Genomic DNA, 22,690 nt, shown 5'->3' with positions numbered 1-22,690 from the left:
TAGAAATAAATAGCCTTATGATTAAAAAATAAAATAACAATGAAAAAAAACATTTTACCACTGGTCATAGTGCCCCAGATAGTGCTTCAACTAAACTTCAAATTTGTTGTAAGCGAAGACAGGGAGGACCCTAAAAGTCTTTCTCATATGATGAATTCGTAACTGCGGCCATGAGACCGTTTTTCAAAATGGAACTTTGAGATTTTCTCCAATTAAACCACTTTGTGTTTATTTTTAATTTGTTCACTTCTTTCGTCAGCCTGAGGGATCTCGAAATGGATTCAGAAATTTCCCAGATTTATAACAGCCTCTTTGCCATACAGACTGCATGAAAAATTGCTGCTTGAAAAATAAAATGTTAAAGGGTCGAGGCCTGATTGTTGCAGAGGAATTAAAGGTCCATTTTAACCTTTACCGTCGCAACCTTATTCTGAGAAGATCAGCTTTCACAATCTGTACATTTAGTCACCCATCATCACTACAGTAATTGACCTGTACAGTACCTTGAACAGTATACATTCAGAATATTAGTTGAGTTTTGGTAGTATTTCATCTTTTCCCCGGATGAAAAGTGCTTAAATGTCCTTCCAAGCACTTTTAAACCACACTGTCACAAGATGATCTTGGTAGTTGCTGCACAGTCGATTGCAGCATCTTTCAGTTTGCCTAAGAACCAAGGTTAGCTTTGGTTACAATAACTTGATGTTATTTCACTTTTGCGTTAATACTTTAAATGATAAACGAAAATTATTTGCACTGGAACTTATTAATATCTACACCACATAGGCTTACTAGGCTATGCCTTAGTGGAATTAAGATATTTATGTCGATTTTCTAAAAATGCCTTATAAGAATAAATTTCTTGTGTGCATATTGAGACAAAACAATGGCGCTGATTAATTTTAAAATATTTATGTGCTAATTATATTCAGTTACCGCTAGATGGCGCACTTTCGAAACAACAACAAAAGTCGTTTTGTAGGAGAGTGGAATTATGGGCCAAGACACCATCCAGAGGTGTAAAGACATGGCCCATCATATTCACGGACGAGGTAATGTATTCATTTTATTTTATGCCATCGTAATGAATTAGCTGCAAGAAATGTGGATTGTAATGCTACGTTAGCCCGCGAATGATATTGAACTTTGTCAATTGATTTGGTAGGCTATTGATACACAGTCTCACCTGTTTAAAACAATAATACAGTCGTGGTTTAAAAAGTAAATTGGAACGGACCCACAGCATTTACAAGTAGCAATATTGGCTACATATTTTTGTGCGACATTTACAAGTTGGTCGCGAAGCTCTCTCCTTATAGAAAACGCCACGCCAATCCTTGTTTTATTCCATAAAACCATCTATAATCCATAAGCCTGCTTGGCTCATTTGGCCTACGTTAACACATTTTGGGGTTTCATTTATTGCCAAAGAGTAATCGTGTTCCATAATAACAGAACAACAGTTGCTGCGTCCCAAATGCTGTATAACCACATTTTTGTTTTGCCGTAGTTTCTAAAACTGGAAACTAAGGGTAGTGCGGAGCACCGGATACTAAATCACTGATATGCAACAAATACAAAGGAAGACAAGGGATGGGACATTCATTTAAATAGGAATTTCTCCTGATTTGCACATTCTTGGGAACATTTGGGATAATGTAACTACACAACTGCATGAAATTTATCACACTATGCAAGTGATTTTTGGATATACATAACTACATTCTTCCATATTGTGGCTTTAAGACATGTCACACAGTCATTTCAGTCTGGGACTAGCTTTAAGCCTCGTCTGAGAAACCATGCCGTAATGTCTGGGTTTTAAAATACCGGTGTTAACACCATCAAATACGGTGGGGAAAATAAAAAAGGGTAGCCTTTCATCGTCAAGGTTACAGTATCCCAGCATGCCTTGCCTGTAACCACGAGTATTCATTGCAGATTTACAGCTTTTATTCCCCAACATTGCATTCACCGGAGACACGAATGACCAAGTTGACCAGATATGGAAATGATTGCTCAACAAACCCTAACCAGAGACAGCTGGCCCTTTAATTCAACTCCATTCACCTTTTCATCACACTCTCTATATGGAGCATTAAAAAGATCTGAAGGGGACAAAGCTATTGAAGCTTAAAATGCAGATGAGGCTGAGCTGAATGTAAATGAAACACCTTACCTTATACTGAAAAAAAAGTCTGTATTTCGGGAAAACTTTGTGTAAACACGTTGACCTTGTGACACTGTCATGTTATGAATGCATGAAATGTTTTGCATATTTTGAACGCCTCTGGTTTCCTTATTGGTTGTTGGAATTCTTTTCTTAATTTCTTCCTTTTTTATTGGACATCAGCCATTTAAATTAAACATTTTGTCTGGCACCAGTCTAGTTCTAAGTACTTTAACTTATCGTCCTCCTCTACAGTTCTTGGATGAGTTCCACTCTAAAATGAGCATCGCTGAGCTCGGCTGACTCTGGAGGGCAGAACACTTGTGAATAATAAGTGCTCTAAAGGGTGCCGGCCTGGCATTAATGTCTCACAGCCACACAAAGACATCCATTAATGCCACTTTATTTATTATTACCTTTACAACGTTGCAGCACAAATTATATTTATAGCTGTAAAAATTGCATCTTGTTAAATTACAATATGTGGAAGTGAATAAAATTGCACTTCTCACATTTTGAAAGAAATTTAATGGATGTAATATTTCTGTACAATTTTGAAAAAATAACCTCAGGTTTCAAAATAAATTGTAAGAAAGACGGTGAGGTTTACAAAGCCCCCTGAGATCTGTTTACACCACTATGACGATAACTACACTACTGGTCAAGTGTTAGAACATTCTATGTTTCTCATCTTAAGAAGCTTTCGATCTGAAGTTTTATGCGTAAATATATGACATCAGATTTGTAGACCAAAATTCTGCAAGGATACACTTTTGCCATTACCAAACTAACAATTGTTATTATTATTTTTTAAATAGATGACTTTGACTGAATAATGAAGAAAAAAAAGCCAATAATAGCTCAAAATAGAAGGGAATTCCCACAAAATTGCATCTTAGACTGGGAACTCAAGAAGCTGGTTTGATACAATGTCAAAATAACATTTCCGCAAATTTTAGGCAAAAGATGCACTATATAAATCCCAAAGTAAGATTAGTTATTCATTGTTTTGATGAGTTTCCTATTCTCAATTGTGGAAAGTTATGAAAAATTTAGTGTTCTAAAATTGTTGACCGGTACTGTATATAAGGATTTCCCAAACAAGGGTTTGCAAATGTTTAATTGAAATATTTATTTAAAATCTCATGGGGTATTTTAAGTAAATAATATAAGTCAAGGGTTCTGCTGACAAAAAAGGGAAAAAAAAACCTGTTGTACATCACATTAACTTTATTAGTGTCCACACCAATAAACAATAATGTTGTTCATTCTAAGCTTGTGCCCTGAAGTTTCATATTTTTAATGAGCCAGCTCTTTACATTTGAATATACACTGATGGGTTGATGTTTTATGGTTCAGAATCAGAAGAGCTTTTTTGCCAAGTGTGCTTGCACACACAAATAATTGTTGATGGTGTTGGAAGCATCTAGTACACATTCAACATAATGAGAAGACAAATTATAATAGAGATAAAGACAAATTATTAAAGAGATAAAGACTATTATATCAAAAAGACTGAAAAATATGCATACTGTTTATACAATAATATTGTACAGAACGGGAATTACATATACTGTAAGAGACATTGAACGGGTTAGTTTATTGTTGAATTTACATTGTTTACTGATGGTTTATACACTTGTGCAAATGGATAATGTTGTGTGCAGAGGTAGTGTTATACATGTAGAAATCAATTTACAGACTTAATTTATTTATCATTGGATTCCTCGCCATAGGGCCGTGTTGGCTTGCGAACCGGGAGACTCATTTTATAAGATATTATTTATTAGAATGATCTTGTTTGTTCTGTAAACACTTTGCGCTGTGCTGTGTTTTACCTCTTCTGTATTTTTTTTGTTTTTCTTATATTCTCCTGTAAAGCTGCTTTGAAACAATGCACATTGACAAAAGCGCTATATAAATGAAATTGAATTAAAGCGCCGGCCAGAAGGCAACAGTTCAAAAAGTTTGTGTCCGGGGTGAGTGGAGTCAGTGTTCATCAGCTGGAGAAAAATCACTCTCAAAGTAATTCCAACAACTGGTCATCTGGAATGTTCTGGAAGATTTTTCCTCACTCTATACATTTCCCTAAACATATATATGTGACACTGGACAACAAAACCACTCTTAAGTGTCAATTTTTCCAAAATATTGAGAAAATCAACTTTGAAGTTGTTAATAAGAATGGCAGGCCCTTGCTAAGAGGAATCAGGTCTGTTTTAACCCTCACTATAGGCTTACCGCTGTAATGACATTGTGGAGAATAGATGACCCCGGAAAGCCGAAATTCTAAGCTTTACAGAGATACCAAACAGATACCAAACTTGAGTGGGTAATTCCCATAGAGCGGGTAGCAGCAAGTGAAGTTTGTTGACATGTTTCCCACAATTTCATTTTGTAAATGTGCTGCATCCACTCACAAAAAGCTTATTTAAGTTAGGAAATTTAAAAAATATCTTCATGGAACACGATCTTTCCTTAATATTCTAATGTTTTTTGGAATAAAAGAAAAATTGAATACATACTTTCGATCCCAGAGGATTGCAGATACCTAAGTATAAAAGTATAGGTTAATGCAATGTAAGTCACTGTGGATAAAAGCGTCTGCCGAATGCAAAAATGTAAATGTACTTAAGACTGGTATTGTGCTCCAGGGTCACTTATAACAAAACTTAAAAAGATTTTTAGAAAAACAGTTGTGCATTTATGTGAAGAAAAAGGGGATCAAAGGAATTAAAGGGGTGATTTCATGAAAAAATCCATGTTTAAATGCTAAATTCTGGTCACTTTTCCACCTGCCAACTCAGAAAACGTGAAAAAGACAAATCATTAACTTTTTATAGAGAAAACAACACTCCAGAAATCGCTCTCTTAATGACGTAAGCAGCCGTTCCTATTATAATATTTCCGCCCTTTGTTCTGAACGTGTCATGCGCCGCCTTTGTCACATGTGTGAAGTTCCAACAGCATGGCAAAAGTAGCAAAGCTTACTGTGTTGGGCTGCACAGACCAACACGGACCAATGTTCCCAGTCTCACGGTTGACAGAAGAGCAATGGATTTATTTAGTTTTCGATGGAAATCATCCATACTGAACGAGGCAAAGCTGCAAATAAGGACATTTTAAGTACAGGTTTTTTTTAACCTGTGGCAACTTAAAAGTAGATAATATGTAACGGTGACACGTTTGTCCGTTCATTATTAGAAATCAATGTCTGTGTCTTGTAAACATGCGACGGGATTGTCCTGTGTAACGTTAATTTGACTTTGAGAAATAGTGATACTTTGTCTCGACTACCTTCACTTCAGAAAACTGTGTATGGTTTGTAAATGCGCAACCAACAGGGACCAGAGTTGTTCGTGAATGCCCGCCAGGGGAAACCAGTGTGCCTATCGAAAACAATGTGTTTGGTGTTTCAAAGACGAGACCTTGTTTCTCGTTCGCTTTATGTGACCATACTTTATTGTTTTGTCGTTTTGTCGCTCACAGCCCTGGCTGTGTTTTCTGCTGAAAAGGGGGAGGAGACTAGCAGCTCCCTTACACTTAAAGAGACACACACCAAAACAGCGCATTTCTCCTCCATGTAAATGTGGGCATGTAGCACATGGTATATTTAAAGACCTGTGGTGTTTTTCGAGCTGAAACTTCACATTCCTATGATTTGTATTACATTTGTGTAGAACTAGAAAAAAAATCACCCCTTTAAGATAGCCTAAAAGATACATTAAATGAACCCCAAATCTAATCAGTTATTCCCAGATATAAACATAAACTTTTAAATGTTTAACAGGTTTCATATTCAGTGTGAGAAGGACTACAACTTCGACTTTTTTCAATAGCATTTACACAGTTTTTCATCATTTCTCAGCCAATATCTGACCGGAATTATGGTTTTAGAACCAAAAATGATGTCGACAGGAACACATGGACCTCTGCACAATCAAGTTCACCACGGGACCCAGGACAACAACATCGCTCACTGATAATGAATAACTAAGCAGGAGAAATGTCAAGTCCACAAAGACATAGAATATGAGATTAAATACACTATTAATATTCCAATTCAGTTCAGGAGGGGAAAAATAGGTAAAGTATGAAAACAAGCTGGTGTGACGGTGAAGGAAACACAAGAAAATGATAGAACCACCTCCGAAAGTGAATGAAAAATGAAAGCAAAACTAAATATAGAGAATGTGCGAATAAAGAAGAGAAACAGAAAGAAGGATTGGGAGACTGTCATATTCAGTCTCAGAAGGGTGTCACATCCAGGGTGCTGTTCCGTGATAATTGTGTAGTTGGACGAATTGAGGAGCCCACTTTCTTCTACCGCCACGCAAGACTGTCTCATCTCCAGTTTGCCCACCTCTAACTTCTTTTTTTAACCTCGATCGCTTTCTCTGTTTGCTTTTGTTGTTCTTATTTATTGCAATCTCTGATACTTCTGAGGCCTCTGCAGAGTTGAGCCAGACACGATTTGGCAAATGAATAAAACATGTGACATTGCATCTGCCTGTTCTTTTGTTATTTGTGAATCCGCGCGCGTGTTTGAGATGCTATATTTACAGTTTGTGTTATGTTTTTGATTTTATGTGAACATGAGCCGGAGGGTGAACACAATGAGCTCTATTGTCTATTCAATCAGAAATTAACACCTCCTCCGTATTAATTCATATAGGAACAAAACTCCCTAACTGAGCAATTACTTCCATATCTCAGTCACCCCTGATAAGTCGAATCAGACATATTCAACGCAAAGTCGGCCTTTAAACGCTTATCCAGTAATACAACTATGTAAATTGGACATTATGATACGGTATATTTACAAAGTTCAAGAGCAGACATTACAGCTCAAAAGCAATTAGAAGGAAAAAGCTGTAGACAAATGTTCTGAAGGTTTAGTTTAAATCTACTGAGAGCTCAGAGTGGAAGAGTATTTAGCTCATCATGAGTTTCCAAATCACCTCCTCTGTCTTTCTGTTTTAATAAACAGAGCGCTTGTCGTGTATAATCTGTGAATGAATTACTTGAATAAAAGACAAATCCAATTACCACCTCCATTTATTGCTAATGCCCATGTGCTGATAAGTGATGCCTTGTCAGTTTATATTTACTCATATAGTCACTTGTTTTAAAGGAGATTTAATGGTGCCTGCTATTATAAAGACAACACGTGGTGTATAATGCTGGTGAACACTACTATTGTATTCTCTAACAAACTCCTGCATTTACTTCTTATGATTTGCAGACCACGACTATTTATTAATGTTGTCTTAAGACCAAAATCACTAGTTGGTTTGTATCTGAGTCTCAAGACCCAACCTTCTTTCAGATCACTCAAGTTTGGTATCTATGTAAAGCTTAGAACTTTAGCTTTCGGGTTCATCTTTTCTCCACATAGTCGTATCTTGGCCAAATATTCTCCTATCTTAACAAATATACATCAATGGAAAGCTTATTATTTCAATTATATGTATAGCTGTACTTTAAGTATATTTGAATTATATATTGCTCAACAGACTGAGTACAAATATACTTGGATTTCTGTTTGTGTAAATACAATTACTTAGCTTTTCTATGTTGTATGTGACTCTGGACCACAAAACCAGAGCATGGGAATGTCTTTGGCAATAGCCAAAATAATATATTTTTCTTTGATGCAAAAATCAGTAGGATATTAAGAAAATATATTTTGTACATTTCCAACCGCAAACATATCAAAGTCGATTTTTGTGAGTAATATGCTATGCTAAGGACTTCATATGGATAACTTTAAAGGCGATTTTCTCAGTCTTCAAATATTTTTGCGCCCTCGGATTCCAGAGTTAAATATAGTTTAAATAGTTGTACCTAGGCCCAATATTGTCCGATCCTATCGAATCTTAGAACATTTAAGTAGTTTTTACAAATATGCTATTAAAAAAAACATGGTGTGCATTTTGAGGAACAATGTCAATGATGTATTTTAAGAATTGTCATTCCTAACTGTTTTCAGTTAAGACAGCTCTAACCATTGTTTTAATCTAGGACAAGTCTTAAGCCCTGTCCGGGAAACCAACGTTAAGTCTAAAAAGCGCGCAGTAAAGTCCTTTAATATTTTTCATTTGAATGCGAGGAGAATGAACAGCTGTGATCTTGTGTTTTGGGACAGAATGGATGTTCCTTACCGGATGTTCATGGCTTGGAGCTTTATTATACCCACAAAATATAATAAATCATTTAATTAACATATTTTAAAATGCTTAAACAGTGGAACGCAGCCTAAACTTTGGTACACACTCAAGAGAACTAGTCAAAAGAAGTTAAACTGATTCCCACAATCCCTTCTCCCACTATAGAGCTGCAAGCTTCAGAAAAAAGGTTTAGCATCATTGGTCCTCTTCTCTCTCTATCTCTCTCTCATAATCTGTCTTGTCACCTTCCCATCCTGCAGGATCCATGATTGGGGAGAGGTGTAGACTCCTGCTCTCTCATTAAAAATGATCACTCTGTGGTGTTCTCAGCTAACCACACACCAAGCACACACTGGGGCTGACAAGACATCACGCTCTGACGCTGGCAATAGTCCCATCTTAGGCCCATAAAAGAGCCCTATAATGGGGACAGTTTCATTATGGGTGTTCCTGGAGAGAGAATGGAGGTGGAAAAAAATAATAATATGACCTTGAGCTGTCAGGACAATTTCAGCACACACCACGAGTCCCACAGGAGCCCAAACATGAGTGCTGAATTCTGCTTCAATCCTTTATGAGACGAACAGGGAGGGAACAAAATATAAAGAGCTAGAGAGAGAGACACAAAAAGAGAATAGCATTAATTTATTGATCTATACCGCAATATAAATGTATTATATTCAGTACATTAACACATCTAAAATATAATTAACAACACTAATGTATTTATGTAAAGAAATAGTTCATGCACATATGAAAATTCTCCCTTAATTTACTCACCCAAATGTTATCCGCTTCAACAGACATTAAGGAGCGATGTGGAGATTTTGGCAGCATCTAGTGGTGAGGATTGCGAATTGCAATCAAAGGCTCACTCCACCACTCCCTTTCGAAGCATTACGGCAGAAAAAAATGTGAAGTAAAGTGTAAAAGCATCTCACTCTTGATTTCTTTTGAAAGTGTTTCTTTTTTCAATCTGAGTGATGTTTGGACTGACGTCTGATCACTCGTGCTCTATAATGTGGGATTATCTCTACATATGCACCATCCTTGCCATATGTTCAACACCTGGTCGATGGTACCAAAAAGTATCACCACACTACTGGTCTGAAAAAAACCCAATCAGAAATGGCAGACAGATGTTTTTTGGTTTCATCAATGAGAACTCACCCAAGCAGATATTCAGATGTTGAATCAGAGGAACAAACTTCGGGAGAAACATATGTTATCTTGAGAGAATACTTTATTTATCTCTTTCTCTTGTATCATCGACTTCATAAGAAATGCTATTGCTAGAACTCATTAAGGGTGTCATTTAAATGTGTTCACTGTACTGCCTTGGGCATAAGATTATTAAAAAGCAAAAAGCCAAAAAAGACTATTAAAAGAAATGTGCATCTATCTGTAGGCCATAGAAAGAGAGAGCGGGTCGCACAAAGAGTGCAAAGAGAGATCTCAATTTCAGTGTGAAACACAGGGGATGCGTCTCTAACACATGTTAATGGGTCCTGGCATATCTTTGAACTTGTGATCTCTCCCACTTGCTGAGAAGAAAGGAGGGGAGGGAAATATTTAGTCAATTATTGCAAAATGAGTCATTTTGAAAGCGGCTTCCGAAGGGAGATGCTCTTTTAGGGGAGATATTGGAAATTTGGAGAAAGCACGCTGGTAAACAACAGGACGTAATTGAGAAAGAATTATAACAAACCGACATGCGAACTTACATGCACACATATTGTAAACATCTATAATTCCGTTATTTATTTACTCTCATGTTCTTTCTTTCTTGTGTTGCTGACAAAAATTTCTTAGTGGCTTTTGTGTCCATTCAATGGAAGTCAATGTGGGGCGGTGTTGTTTGGTTACCAACTTTCTCCAAAATATCTTCTTTTGTGTTCAGCAGAAGAAAGTCGGTTTGAGTACATGATGAAGGAATTTTAGTATAAACTATCTCTTTAAATCCTGGCTTACAATACACCCACACTAACATGAAAATGCACACGCATGCAGAGGACGGCCTTGACCTCTGACCTTTAGTAGGGAGACAAGGAGAGGCAAGAAGGGTTCTCCATCTTCCGTGGCTCATCCATCTTCATCCGTTTAGTCATATGTCCATCCATCTACCCATCCATTCAATTCCCTCTCTTTGGTATTGCCTGCTGAAAGTCTACAGACTTATTACTCATTCTACCTGCTCGCTTTCATCATCCTTTTTGTCTTTCCACATCTTTCTCTCTCGGCCCATCTCTATGTCACGCTTTGACAGCTGCCCTCGACTCTCTACCCCTGTTATTAAGCTCCGCTCGTTGTATACCCTCACTATGAAACCATTTCAGACTATAGATATCTAAAATGATATTTTCATTTTCATAACAAAATCTCTGAAAGCGGCGTAAAAACAAGCAGTCCCTCGGCGTGTTTACGCCGTTATTTCGCTTTGACCCTCACGCTGCTTTTAAATTTCTCATCATGTGGTGTTATACAATCGTTGACAGTTTTTCACTTTCTCGCTCGCAGTGAATATTTCATTTCCAGTGTCGCACTTTCTCTGGATTCAAAGAATCTCTCACTTAAGGGAGGCTCTGGGTTCTGGCAGGTGTATTGCTTCAACACGGCCTCTTTGGAAGAAAGAAGCGAAGGCGGTCAGGAGATCAATCTAAGCTTTGCCTGTAGATGTGAAAGGAACAAAGTGTGTACCTCACAGGAAAAGTAAAGAATACAGACAGATTTTAGCGTTGTGATATCTCCAAACAGGCCTCAACGGAAACTTCTCGTATTGCACTCTGCCGCATATCTGCAACACAAGATTGTGGTAGTTTTCTAAGACGTATAATCAGTTGGTAAAACAGTTCATAACATCAAAACATGTATAACAGACATTTGTTCTGTCCTTTAGCTTGTTTTGGCTTTTTTGACAAGATGTCATGACTCGAAGAACGGACTGCTCCAAGATAAAAGATGATGAAGGGATAATTCACACAAAACAAATATTCTGTCTTTATTCCTCCTCATGTCATTCAAAACCTATTTATGACTCTTTCTTCTGTGGAGCACAGAAGAAGATACTTTGAGAAATGTCTCTCTGCGTTTGTGTCCATACAATAGAAGTCAATTGGAGTCGATGTTGTTTGGTTAACGACGTTCTTCCAAATATCTTCTTTTTTGTTCTGCAAAAGAAAGTCATATAGGTTTTGATTGACACAAGAGTTAATTTTTGGGTGAACTATCACCTTAAAAAGTTGGGTAAAACAGTAATGCTAATAGAATAACACAGTGATACAATTTTGGATGTTTAAATCAGCGTGTCTCCGGTCTACACGCGACGAGGAAGCCCGCGTCAACGCGGCCTCCCGGAGAAGGGGGGAACGGTGGCTTAGTGGTTAGCACGTTCGCCTCACACCTCCAGGGTTGGGGGTTCGATTACCGCTTCCGACGTGTGTGTTTGTGGAGTTTGCATGTTCTCCCCGTGCCTCGGGGGTTTCCTCTGGGTACTCCGGTTTCCTCCCCTGGTCCAAAGACATGCATGGTAGGTTGATTGGCATCTCTGGAAAAAATTGTCCGTAGGGTGAGAGTGATTGAATGAGTGAGTGAATGAGTGAGTGAATGAGTGAGTGTGTGTGCCCTGCGATGGGTTGGCACTCCATCCAGGGTGTATCCTGCCTTGATGCCCGATGACTCCTGAGATTGGCGCAGGCTCCCCGTGACCCGAGGTAGTTCGGATAAGCGGTAGAAAATGGAATGGAATGGAATTATTATTATAATTGTTATCCAGTAATTCATTGTACCTTATCCTGAAATAATTAGAAGAAAATCATGAATTATTTCGAATAGGTATTAAAAAAGGTTTTTTCTCGATTTACATTAAAAAAATTCATAAGCAATTGCCAACTTGTAAACACATACATATTTATTCGGAACATCAGTTTGGATTGGCCCACAGTCCAAAAAATGAACAATGGTCTTTACCTTAAAATATAGAAGTTTTCCCCGTGAGGGAAGCGCTGTTGATATTCAGCTACCACTGTATTCCTCTCAGCAGCGCTGCCCTTAAGGCACATACTGTTCTCCTACGAGTGCATGTGTCCGCATGAGCGCGAGCAACATCGGGTTTGTCGCATTGACTGATGCGGTTTGACAGTCTGTGATCAAATTCTTTGTCAGTTTGTTTCCGTGTATCAGATAAAGCAAGAATGAAAGCAGAACCAATCTGTCTAGAACACAAATCTGATTCCTCTACATCTGTTCGTCAGAATTACCCCCTGTGGATGCCATTTCAAATCTTCCTGAAAAAAATAAATCGGCGGAGATGCACGCATGTAAAACGCATTTCATTCCGCAAATGTGTGTTTTCACAGAATAGGATACCTGGATTGATTTTTTTCACATCGCTTTTCTCCCTTTGCCCTCTGAAGATACAATACTCCCTGTTGATCAACAATCATGCACCGCCTTGGAAAGATGCTGCCCAACATCAATGTATTCTTTGGATCAGATCATTCATACATCACCTCTTTCAGAGTTCACAATCCCTATTATTCCTATCTGCTTTACATTAGCCCTCTCTTTCTTTCCTTCAGTTTGCCGTCAGTCTAGATTCAGAGGACAAGCGTGCCAGCTGCTCAAGCAGGCTGTTGCTCAGATTGTTGAGGAGAAGGGAATCAAGCGTCAGTTCTTTGCGTTTCAGCAGTTTGCTAATTGTTCCCAATGCTTTCTGTCACCTAAATATGCTTCTATCAACGTAATGAATTATGTCTTCGTTCTTTTAATGTCATTTTTGGGAAAAGGAAAGTCATAGAGGAACAAAGACTTTTCACATAGCAAAACCTTCTAAACTGGATGAGGTGCTTGACACGCATCATGAGAAGCAGGTTAATGAGGGGGAATGTGATCTTCAGATTTTGCCCACACTGATAGAACCGTACACCGAGTTACTTTCATTTTTTTTCCCTGAATTTAATGTTTTCACAGGCACAGATAGCTGTTTCCTGTAATGAATAATAATCACTTCAGAACAGGATCTCACTTTTACACACATCCCTGATAAGATTCGCTTCATTTTCACACCACCGGTGGAGCAATCTCTGTTGTAAATGTGTCGTGTGGCGTGACTACCAAATAAACACTTGAAGGTAAAAATATTCTGTTGAATGACTCTTGATCCTTAGAAAACTAAAAAAGAAAAGTAACAGTAAAAGAATCGCAGTAACAAAAACTTCATATTTTTTGTAAATTTACACATGACACATTTTTCCCTAAATTAAAAATGTTTGCAATAGTTACTTTATTTCAAGTATTTTTTTTATACATCCGTGGAAAAACTAAGAGACCTTTCCAGTTGACTTTAATCAGCATTCTTAGATGTGTGGAAATTCACTGTCTGTTGGATTTCAACAAAATGAAATCTCAGGAATGACAAAGTCACCGAACAGTAATGTGAAGGACTGAGAGAAAGCAAAGATGCATGAAAGTTGAGAAAAAGATCAGGCTTATTCCATATCATTTTTTTGTATAAGCACAAATATGAACTTGGTTTCTTTCCCGCATTCATGATTTGCAAACAAAGCATCTTTTTTGTTAATTTGACCAGTTTGTAGAATTTCAATGAGTGTTCCTTTAATAGGCCGCTCACATTTCTGGAACACATCTAACATTTCTACACAAGATGCATAAATGACATGTGAATATTGCTGTCAGATAATGGTTCTGCTGTGATGTCCAGCAGTTTAGCTCCAGGCGAACTGGCCGGCTATTCTGGTATATACAAGTGTCCCATAATGGCTCTGTTAGCAGTGTGCCATTTGAGTCCACCACTGTTCTCACAGCGGCCGCTTCTTTGCTCTTAGATAAATATTTAAAAAGCCTACTGTTTAAAAAACGATTTAGCTTCCCTATTAAATGATTGGCTTTATCAATTTAAAGAAATAAAATTGGTTCACCAGACAGGCAGGCAGAGGTCTGTTTGGTATTCAGAGAAGTGTCGCTACCACAAGGTCAGATATTGTGAGGGGGGTCTGGAGCATTTTGAAGGAGGTGAGATGAGGTCAAGTCTCCCTTTCATTGCTCAAGCCAACGAAAAAACGAGGGGAAAAGAGGGTGGTGTGCATTTTTAAAGCACGTCCTGTGGGACCGGGAGGTAACCAGCCATGCATTAAAAACACACTCAACCTTTCAACACACACCCATTCACAAGCTATCCATCCGTCAATCCACACCTCTCTTCATCTCATCATCCTCCCTCCATTTTTGGCCCTCGCAGGTCTGTTCCCGGTGGACCGCACAGTTCCAGCCCGTAGCGTGGTTGCGAGAGCGAGCGTCTGCCATTACGGAGCGTGTAATGTTGGGATTACACCGCTGTGCTCAGTGTCGAGTACTCCCACGTGGCAACCGATCTCGCAGACAGGATTCCATTGCTCCAGTGTGCTACCGGGTGCTCCTTTAAAGGCCAAATCGCATTTGCAGGGCCTCAATAATTGATTTCACGGGTACATATGATTTCCCTCCTTTTGACTTAGTTCTGTAAATGAGGACCTGGCAACCTAACGCAGAGGAGGGGCGGCGGTCTCCAAAGCGCTCGATCCGTCTTACTGTCTGTCCCTCCGGCTATTACATTAAACAGCGCCTCCTCTTTTCCCTTTTATTAGGCATTAACAATTCTACTGTTGTAAATGAGGGCAATTCTTTCTCCCTGGGTCTGAGCAGATGCTAATGGCACTGTGTGTGGGTTGAGGGCTGAGCTGTCAGCGCTGTTTCTTGTTTAATTAGTTCAAGACAAAAGATGTCACAATGTCACAAAGAATGAAGTTCATTGAGGGTAGGCGCGGAAATCTGAGCTGCGCGCAGATTTTCTAATGAAAGAAAGTCATTTTTATTAGTTGGGGATTGCTCGGGCAGCAGAGCGGGGTCCAAAATTCTGTTTAAGTTACGTTGACATAATGACAAAGTTATATGGTGCGTTCCCTACGCAGAAGGATCAAACAAACTTTCTAAATCAGTGGCTGTCAAGTCAAAAATGAGTCAGAGGTTTGTTCTGAAAGGAGACAGAATTTGTTAAGTGCAGAAAATAAAAAGCAACTAATTGTTCTGTCAGCAAACTACATAAGGTACGGAAGAAAAGAGTGAATACTTACATTTTTGGGTGAAGTATCCCTTTAAAGGTTATACATCCAATCAAACTCAAGATTTTCGCTTGTCACGTGATAGCCAAACTATTAACACAGTCTCACGGGAATTCGTCACAAACTGTAATCTTTAAATTTGTGTTTACTGACACGAATTTCCCCCTTCCACACGACTTTTCTTCGTGTCACCCAGCACGACTTTCAATCTAATGTAATTTGATATGCGGTATCTTACATATGTATAAATATATATCAACGCAATCTCATTGGAATTTACGTATTTTACAAGGTGGCTCATTCGTGTGAATTCCTATTTCCTACCGTCTCTTTGGTTTGTTCTGTTGGTCACGGTCACGTTTTAAGCTAAATTTCCCTTTACAGCTGTGATTTTGTGGTGAAGGAAGGTGTTGGTTAGCCATATCCTAAAATTTGCACAACTTTTTTGATATCAGGTTAGATATAGTTGTAAATACACACTTGAAAGTTTTGTATTGAAAGCCGTGCTGAGAGACATTAAAAAGGTTGTGCTCATTGACACAAAAAAATGGAGATATTCTTATCTATGCCACGAACTGCCCTGAGACTGGGTAAGAATTATAGGCAGAGTCCAACAGCGACCTTAAACAAAACTGAAACAGGAGAAAGAAAATATGAGACAGAATATATCTTTTAATGAAATATTTTTTTTTGCGTTATAACATTTGCTTTCATACTGTACTTCTAGGGCACTGACATTTGTACATGACATTTGTACAGTAAGTGTGGCTTGTTCAAATACTTCGGGCCGCAGTTTGTGCTTACGTGAAATCTAAGCCGGTCACTTTAATTAAGCTGAACCATGAGAAGCTTATTAATGAGGTTTATATGCTAATGTGAAATGGAAATGCAGACTTTTTTCAGGCACTTTGGCTATGTTTTGCTTACCTCAGCCTCTGGATGCAGCACCGCTGACAGTTCAGAGAGTCCGTGGCGATTCCAAAATGCTAAACATGCGCTTCTTATATACTATACGTAGCGCTGTGTAACGCAACGAGAAGTGAGGGTATCATTTTGTAATAGACCTGAAATACTTCTGCATCTTCTCTTGCTAATGGTGTCGAGTAATTTTCACTTCATGCTTGACTGTGGCCTGCCGTCTTTAAGAGGAAATCATAAGCAGCCAGCTGGTGGTGGTGTGTATGCTAACTTGAATTTTGACATGATAATGTTATATCCGCTGTCACCTCACGACGCTAATGCAAGAGCTTGTGGATGGCAATACACTTTCAGTCCATCTCTCTTTATTCGGTGCACTTGTATTGCTACGCATTTTTATTAATGAGGTCATAACTGACCGGTCAAATGTCACCCGCATACACATTCATGCATCTGAAGACAGCACTTAACGTATATCACACAAACTCGCATGAGCCGAGGCAGAAAATGATCTTTGCTCTGACCGATGGTCTTTGCTTTGACATGAATCTGCTCTCTCTTTCTCTCTCTCTCTCTCTCTCTCTCTCTCGCCCACTGCAGTAGCTGGTAAACAGGTACTGCAGAGGAGGATACTGATAATATTTCCTGGACGTTGTGTCTGTTTTCCTCCTCTGCATCCCAGCCTTTACCCTCAGATGGCACGATGGCCCTCTGCTTGACAGGACCGCAGCCATAAGAGGTGGAAACGTAAAACAAACCTATGGGGCTTAAGAGGGTGTAAGTCAACCTGCCAATACAGAACGCACCCTAATCACAGCCCACTCAGACAAAGGGACATAAATGGCCTTGTGGTTCCTGCGAGACAAGAACCTGCTGCCCGACATACGCTTGAGCACAAATCCAACATCAGCAATGGCCTGCTTTTTTTTAAGGGCCTGGGAGATATTTAACCTGATTAGAAGTGCCAATACGCCTGGAGGGACACTACAGGCTCTGTCATGGATTTCCTGGAGGAGGAAACTACAGGAGGGATCTTCTGCCCGTGAAGATTTACTGTTCTCCTGAGTGGCCAGAATATTCAATTGAATCAGCCTCACATGACACATGAACTTTAGCGTTAAAGCTACAGTTTGTGAAACCGCCACTAGATGGCGCACGATCAAAACAACAACAATGGCGTAGCTCGACGCCGTGAAGGAGCATGGAATGATGAGATCTGTTGTCTTCACTGCTGATGGCCATCAATCAGAAGGGAACGAGAAATCACGTTAGCGGATGAGGTAAAGTTTTGAAGCTTTATAAATGTTGCGTATATTTGGGGTCCACAAATTAGTGACTGCTAGAAACAAGCTAGTGGCTTGCTAGATGCTAGACACTACTTCCGCATTAGTCTATGACTCTACCTGTGTTCTAACTGGGATATATTGCCCTCCGAAGGGCCCTTCAGAGTGATAACAATCATGGATGCCATACTGAAGGGTTGTTCCTAACCGAAGTTTTCATAGCCGGCAACTGCAAAGGTCCCTTCAGAATGAAGGATTTCGAAGGGTACAACTGATGGTCACTTTGAATTCCCATGATTCTTTGCGCAGATTCTTTGCGCAGTGACACCGCTTCCTTATGGGCGCGGGATGATGACGCAGAAGGGTACTTCACACCTACACCCCATAACCCTTCAAAACTCTCAGTTCAGATGGGTAAACCATTCTAAGGGCTCAGGGCATAGGGATGAGACCACGAAATAGAGGCAGGGACTGTTGTCATGCGGATTCTTCATCATTAAAGGCAGTAACAAAGGGCAACGCGGATATGATGCCATTGATAGACGACAGCACCGTGTCACTGTTGAGAATGCCGATGATCTCATGATTTACAAGTAGTTTGAGACATTTGAGATATTTTTTACTGCAAATTGTTACAAACTCAGTGTGTAATTTTTTGGGAGGATCTATAGACAGAAATGCAATAGAATTCGCATAACTATGTCTTCAGAGGTATATTAAGAGCTTACATAATGTAGCGTTATGTTTTCATTACCTTAGAATGAGCTGTTTCTACCGCGGCTCCCCTTACATGGAATTCACCATGTTGTTTATTCAGTAGCCCTGAACGTAAAAACTGCTCTACAGAGCGTGTTTTGCAAATACTATCTCCTTCTTAAGCCTTTGGCTTTTTTGTGTATGTTATCCCTGACCGTTTTAAAATGTTTACGAATTGATCTTTTGGGCTTGTTTGTTTTATTTTATTAATTTTGTGTCAAATAAATCAATCACTCAACGAAAATGTGACGTGCTATTGTGACATAATCTACAACTTAAAACATAACAAACTGTGAATGGTCGGTTTATTTGTCAGTCAAACTATGTCTTACTGACATAAGTAGTGGTTCTCCACTACAATAACTTGCAAAGTGGAGAACATAACTGTTTACTTTAATGTCACTTTCTGCACAACTAATCCACAACGGACTGGATAAGTGTTTTTAGACAAAAGATTTTGAAGAGGTGGCGTATTTACGTCATAATGATCCCTAATACGTTTTGTTCTTCTACGAACCATTTTGCTGAACATTTATATCTCGTCCCTCTAATTGAAGGCAATCCGTTTTAGCGATCGCGCCTGCTTAATATGACAAAATGAGACACAAATGGAGAATAATATTTTACCTCATGAAATTAAATCTGAAATACATTCTGATTAGGTTCATTTTCAACGTGGATTTCATAATGCCTGCGATTTATCCAGCCCCATGAGAGGCCACTAATGATGAGAAACATCAGTCAAAGCCGCCCTCAACTAGAGAATTGGGTTAACGCAGAAGTTAGCATACTGCTAACTCCATCCAGAATTAGTGAAGAACTCTAGAGATGTTATTTATGGTTTGAGTCAATATAATCGTAGTTTTAATATCGGCTTCAGATGGTCTCAAATGTGATATTGGTTGATGTAAAATAGGTCTACATTTGTTCGGATAATGGATATTATCATTTAAAATGAATAAAATGAGAAAGCATTATCATCTCTAATGAAAAATATATGTGCTACATGGCCAATAACATGTGCATCTTTCTAATGAATGAGTTTGCCTGTCTTAAAGGAAAAGCTCACGCGAAAAATGAAAATTCTTTCTTCATGTACTCACACTTGAGTTGTTCCACATCTGTATAAATGTCTTTGTTCTGATGAATACAGAGAAAGATATTTGGAAGAATTCTTGTAACCAAGCAGTTCTTGGCCACCATTGACTCCATAATAGGAAAATTACTTTATACATTTCAAAGTTCTGTCGAACACCAAAGACAATAATTTGAAGAATGTAGGAAAGCAAACAGTTCTTGGACACTTTTGACAACCTTTGTAAACTTTTCTACTATGGTAGTCAATGGGGGTCAAGAACTCTTTGGTTACAAGCGTTCTTCCAAATATCTTTCTCTGTGTTCATCAGAACAAAGACATTTATACAGATTTGGAACAACTCGAGTGTGAGTAAATGATTACAGAATTTTAATTTTTAGGTGAACTGTCCCTTTAATTCAGCACAATATGACATTGAACAGAAGCAGTGCATGGAACAATTTGGAAAGGGCCTTTGTCTGCTCCAACATGACAGTTCCCTTGCGCACAACATTGAGTGCACAAACATTTTCTTTCTTACAGTGATAAATCTTCACCGAACTGCAGAAACTGAACAAAAACTTTAAAGATGAATTGGGATGTTGACTGTGAGCCCAACATCAGGAGCTGACTTTACCGTTGCATATATGATTCTGAATGGAAGATGAATCCCACAGCTGTGTTCTTCTAAGATCTTGTGGAAAATCTTCCCAGATGGGTCGAACTTGTTTTGCGATCCTATAAAAAAAAGAAAAATCATATATATTTCTTTAACATCTCAGTTATTCTCAGAGACATCAATGAGATTAAATGAAAAGCAAATGGAAACGTGTCTCCTTTGTCTCAGATTTGTCATTAGAAAAAAAAACTGAATCTTGGTTTAATGGCTTCATTGGAATCCATTTATTAAAACCGCAACAATGTTGAAATTGAACAAATCATGTAAATGTATATTTATACTACAGGTCAAAAGTTTAGGACATTCTTTATATTTTTTTTCCACATTTTAGACTAGTAAACTCATCAAAACTATGAAATGACACAATTGAATCTGTGGGAATCATGTTGTGACAAGCAATCAAAAATAAATGAAATCTGTTCTACTGCCATTATCTTCAAAGTAGTCAACATTTCCCAGCCTGGAAAGCATTAAAGCAGTATTAAAGGAATATTTCATCTATGCTGCAATCAGCTGCTTTTTTATTATTTGGTCAATGAAAAAAAGCAAATTCAAACATTAAAACATACTGTACACCTTTAGTTTAATATTATGAGAAACGTTTTTGTCAAGTGATCCCGAACGTTTCGTCAGTGGTGTATATTCGTTTTTTACACCAATGAATACTGCTGTGATAGAGATGTCATAGAAAAGCATAACGAATTAAAGCCACAAGTCTGCTATATTCTGGTCTTATGAACCAGGTTGGCAGAAATGAAGCAATTTAAGACTTTGCAGGAAAATAAAAGAAAGCTGAGAAACAAAAGAGTAATATCAATATTGTGATGTATGGCAGGTTTCTTTTATTCAGAATATAAGCCACAGGAAAGCCATCAAAGCCAGCAGAAAGTTATAGATACCATAAACTCTCTACTCTTGGTTTATAGCTTGTCCTAAAGAGAAAGTTCAAAGCTGTAACTCCATAAGGACTCAGAATGTAGAACAAAATCCATTAAAGAAACAGAGCCGTCCGTAATGAGAGGAAAAGCTGCCTATCAACTCCCATCACACACTTTCTGATCTTTTTCAGCCCCCTCTGGCCTAACAGCAGCCGTGTACCTCCAAAAAATAAAACGTTTTGAGTAACAGAGAAGCAAAGGAGACGAAATTTAGTCTGAGAACTGACATTTTTAGCACCACTCTGCCGTGTTGCCACTTTTATGAGGCTCATTCCATTGAATAAATGGTCGGGGAAAGGTCATTGCATTCCCAGGATGCGTGTTAGCTTTGGCACAACCTAACCGGCTATGAAAGAAATTTCTGTTGGGTGTTCAAAGGTGAGCAGCAAAAGGCCTTCGATGAGATCCGACGAATAGTTCAGTCATTATGTGAAGTGTTCATCATTCAACAGAAAGCCTGTTTCTCTTTCTCTGATGTCATTGGTGGATAGTGTCTTTGGAGAGCTTCCGGCATGGTCATCTTGTTCCTCAGAACAGATTTGCATTCTTTCGCAATTTGCAAATGTGTGTGCTTGGTCATGCATTAGTCAGGAATCGAGTCTTCCTCTCAAACCACCAGCGCAGCAGCAATTAAAATCTTTCTGAATATGTAACACCAATTTTTAAGTTTCTAATTAGACGCTCATCTCGAATGTTGGGGACAGGTTGTCCATCAGACGCGGGGAATAACAGGCTCGATTACAATCTCAATGAGACCAGCTTGTGCATTTGGAGTGAGATTCTGCCCCCTTGTGGCCAAGAACGGAACCTTTTCTATCAGTTCAATTCCAAAAAAGAACACAAAGCTTTTAGAGGCCCTGCGCACGATGGGTCGACTGACTTACAGTTCATGAGCGACGGAGAGTATCTAATCTCTTATAAGAGTCTGTCGATATATTCATGTGCTATTAGATGGCCACTTTGCTTTAAAAGGAATGAAAAATTGAACAATGTGAATTTTTTGCTGCAATTTTAGGAGAGTAAAATATCGATGCGCTTTCCTGAGCGTAAATCAACCTGACGAAAGACGCCACAGAGAAAGTCATCACACGAGGGTGAAAATCAAGACGTATGTGAAGGGAGATATCTGGGAGTAGATCTTTATTCTTAACATTATTAGTTTTTTAGCCCGGGTTTCGGAGAGCTTTCAAGGCCCCAGTTTTCAGCCATAATATATGAGTCTTTAACAACATTATTTGGTTATTATAATACCAAATGCACAGCTAGAGAGCAGGCAGAGGGAAATTACCTCAGGCTACGCGACGTGAGGCTGTCAATCTAAATTCGGAGAGGAAAAAATGTATATGTGGGTTTGAGACAGAGCACCTTTTCTGCGTATGAAGCAAAAACAAAGTAAAACTCCCTGACAAAAGAATATTTTAGAACTACAGTGGTACAGTGATGTATCTATAGTAATACCATAGATCCTCGATATAACGGCACAGAATGTTTACTTTGCATTTTTAGAGAATAATATTAACATATTGAAATATTTGCTATAAAGAATACAATAATAATGAAAGCAAGTCCAATGTGAACACCTACTT

Source organism: Triplophysa dalaica, chromosome 21 (assembly GCF_015846415.1).
Source record: "Triplophysa dalaica isolate WHDGS20190420 chromosome 21, ASM1584641v1, whole genome shotgun sequence".
NCBI classification, from domain to species: Eukaryota; Metazoa; Chordata; class Actinopteri; order Cypriniformes; family Nemacheilidae; genus Triplophysa; species Triplophysa dalaica.
Note: the sequence above shows the minus strand (reverse complement) of the source record.